The sequence below is a fragment of the Chrysochloris asiatica genome, unplaced genomic scaffold (genome assembly GCF_000296735.1).
Source record: "Chrysochloris asiatica unplaced genomic scaffold, ChrAsi1.0 scaffold00010, whole genome shotgun sequence".
Taxonomy (NCBI): Eukaryota; Metazoa; Chordata; class Mammalia; order Afrosoricida; family Chrysochloridae; genus Chrysochloris; species Chrysochloris asiatica.
In genome coordinates this window covers 29,395,798-29,398,901 of record NW_006408528.1, presented here as the reverse complement: position 1 = coordinate 29,398,901, position 3,104 = coordinate 29,395,798, and the positions used below count along the sequence as shown (strand labels likewise).

At 40.7% G+C, this 3,104-nt stretch overlaps 1 pseudogene; it reads right to left on the bottom strand.

Moving 5' to 3' along the window:
- Nucleotides 1–386: 386 nt before the first annotated feature.
- On the bottom strand, nt 387–1,959 carry LOC102823016 (annotated as a pseudogene).
- Between the last annotated feature and the right edge of the window lie 1,145 nt (nt 1,960–3,104).

Here is a 3,104-nt window from a genome sequence, read left to right as displayed (position 1 = left end):
CTTCACAAGTGTGTGGGGGAGATGTGCCTCGTTAACTTGATTGCTTCCAGAATATAGTCCAGCCACCTCACTATTTGGGTGACATGTAGTCCTGAAGCATGTACCATGAGACAGAAGGTCAAATTTCAACAAGTGAAATTGGAGGGATTTGGTCACAATCCTGAATGCTGTGAGGGAGTAACAGGGCATTCAAACAAAAGATTATAAAAATAATGTCTACACAATTTATGGCAGGGCCTGAAAATGAAAATTAAATTTTCATCCACCTACATTCTGGGCTGCCTGCCTGGAATTGGGGCTGACATGGAAATCAAATTCTATTAGGGGTCTATGCATGGTAAGTGGTAAAAACAAAAACAAAAAAACACATGCTAGAACAGAACATATCAATCCCATTTTTTGAAGACAATGGCTCTGAAGGGAGAGCTTGAGGTTAGAATCCTTTGTCCATGGCTCTGCTTATTCAGCCATCCAAAGCAAGTGGCTATGAGCTGCCCATCAGAAGATACATCAAGGCTCATCACTTTGCCTTCATGGCCAGCCAGAGTCTTCAGGGGAGACCAGCCTGGGTGGGTCCAAACCTTGGCTGTACTATCATAGACTCCTGTGAGGAAGAAGGTCCCATGGATAGGCTCAAATTTGACGCTGTTCACTAAGTTCTGATGGGCAGAGGTGGTGTAGATGCAGCACTGCTGCCAAAGGTCCCACACTTTGCAGGTGTTATCACCACTGCCAGTGGCAATGTGGTAGCCATTGGGGAATAAGTGTATTCCATAGATTTCCTTCAGGTGGCCTTCTAGGAACATGGTACAGCACCCAGTGCGCAGGTCCCAAACTAAACCAAATGCATCCAGTCCTCCATGCCAGCCAGAGAGCCATCTTGATGGAAGGCAATGTCATGCACACCCATGCTGTGGGCCTCCTAATGCAGGATCTCCTCTTGAGCCTCCAGATCCCACAAGAGCCATCTATGGTCATAGCTGGTAGTACCCAAGAAGCATCCTAAGGCATACCACATTACTCCAGCTGTATGGGCTTCAATATCTGCCATTGGTTCATTACTGTCAAAGTTCCAAAGCTTCACAGAAGCACATGTTTTTGATTGAAGGAGACTGTGGATTTGGGATGGATTACTATTGGTCCTACATTTGTGTTATGGCCTCAAAGAGTGTGAAGGAGGTTGCAGTCAGGAACAGCCCAGAACTTGCAAAGCCCACTGCAACAAGCTGTGGCCAGCATTTTAGAATTGGAACTGAAGTGACAATAGGAGATAGTCCTGTCATTCCCAATCTGACTACAAAAATGATTCAAAGACCAGAGAGATTTGTGCAGTTCTTGCATCTAAGATGTCCTAGTTGTCTTAGGTATCTCTTTATAGAGCCAAGCCTCTTCCAAGAGTTTCATTGCCCTGGGTAGTGAATAATTAGCATTCCATAGTCTAGCAACCTTTAGGCTGTTTGGTCCTTCATGGTACCAGGTTTGCTGATACTCCTCTTTGTACTTTTTAGATTTTTCATCATCTTTCTTTCTTTTTTTTTTTAAAGGCATCAGTACCAACCAATGAAAGGACATTTCTTAATCGTTTTCTTCTTTCAGCAGGGCCCTCTCTGAAAAGTATGACGGGCTCCCATACTTGACCTCAGAGTCATCCATGGAAACATTGATCTGCCGAGCTCACTTCCTTCTCTCAAACTCAGCCAATATTTCTGCCTGTTGCTCACTGACATGCTCTTCAATTTCAAACACTTCTCCAGAGGTTATGTTAATATTGTCTGCTTCAATTCCTGCTTTAAGTCCATCTCTCCCCAAAATTCCAGACTCTCCATTGGCCAGATGCTCCTTCTCCTTCTCTTCCAAACTTCCATGTTTCCATATGGGGATTTTCACAAAAGGAGCAACGAAGTCATCAGGTGTCTTAGAGATTTTGGCTGCCATGTAGGAGGGTCGTGAGGAGGCCATGCTGGGCTCTAGAGCCTATCATTACATTTTGATTGCATGTTTGATACATTTGTTTGAAGAAGTTGGTAGAATTATTCAATTTCATTATAACTGGCTTTAGTGGTTGGTGAGTAAACTTGAATAGTAGTTATATTGACTGATCTTTCTTATAGGTGTATAGCTATTATCCTATCACAGATAGCATTATTCTTGATAGATTTTTAAATGTTCTTTTTGATGATGAGCACGACACCATTCCTCTTCAATTTGTCATTCCGACATAGAAATCCATGTGAATATCATATAAAAAATGGTCAATACCAGTCTGTTTCAGCTCATTCATGCCTACAGTTTTGAGCCATATGTGTTACATTTCATTTTTGATAACTTCCAATTTTACTAGATTCAAACTTCATACAGTGTATGTTCCCATTATCAATGGATGTCACTGCTGTTTCCATTTGTTTTGACTTGTACTATTTCATCGTGTTTCAATATTCAATATTCTAGTGCTGTCTGACAGTGTTTCCCTGCTATTTATAAGGTTTTTAGTAGCTAAACATTTACAAGTAGTTGTGTCAGTTTGTCATATATGGTGGCTTATGTGTTGCTGTAATGCTGGAAACTGTGCCAACAATTTTTGTTTTTTAAGTTCAACACGGTATATCCATGGTAGACAGATTTCAGCTGAGATTCTAATGGAATTTAGAAGAAGGAGAGGTGAACTATTCTGAATGTCAGGTATATTTAAAATCAATTGGTGTTCTGATAACTTAAAAGTTAATCAACATGGCAGTCTAGTTTGACCCTAGTATAAATTTTAAATTACCACTTTGGCTTTGAAGGATTATCACTGGACTGTGAAGCACAAACTTGGTGGTTCATACTTACCAGACTCTTTTCAGAGAAAAATGAGCCTTTTTGCTCCCACAAACAGCCACAGAAACCCTAAATTCGATAGCACTTAACAACAACACTTTTAACTAGGTGAGCTGTGTATATGAACAAAACATTTTTTGCTAAAACATTATTGATTGATTCTTGATTCAGATAATATTAGATTTTCAATTGTTTTATTGGGACACAGTATAACATCCAGTGGAGACCTGGTGTGGTGCTGTAGGACAAGCAATGGACACTAACTGCAAGAACAGTGTTTCAAATCC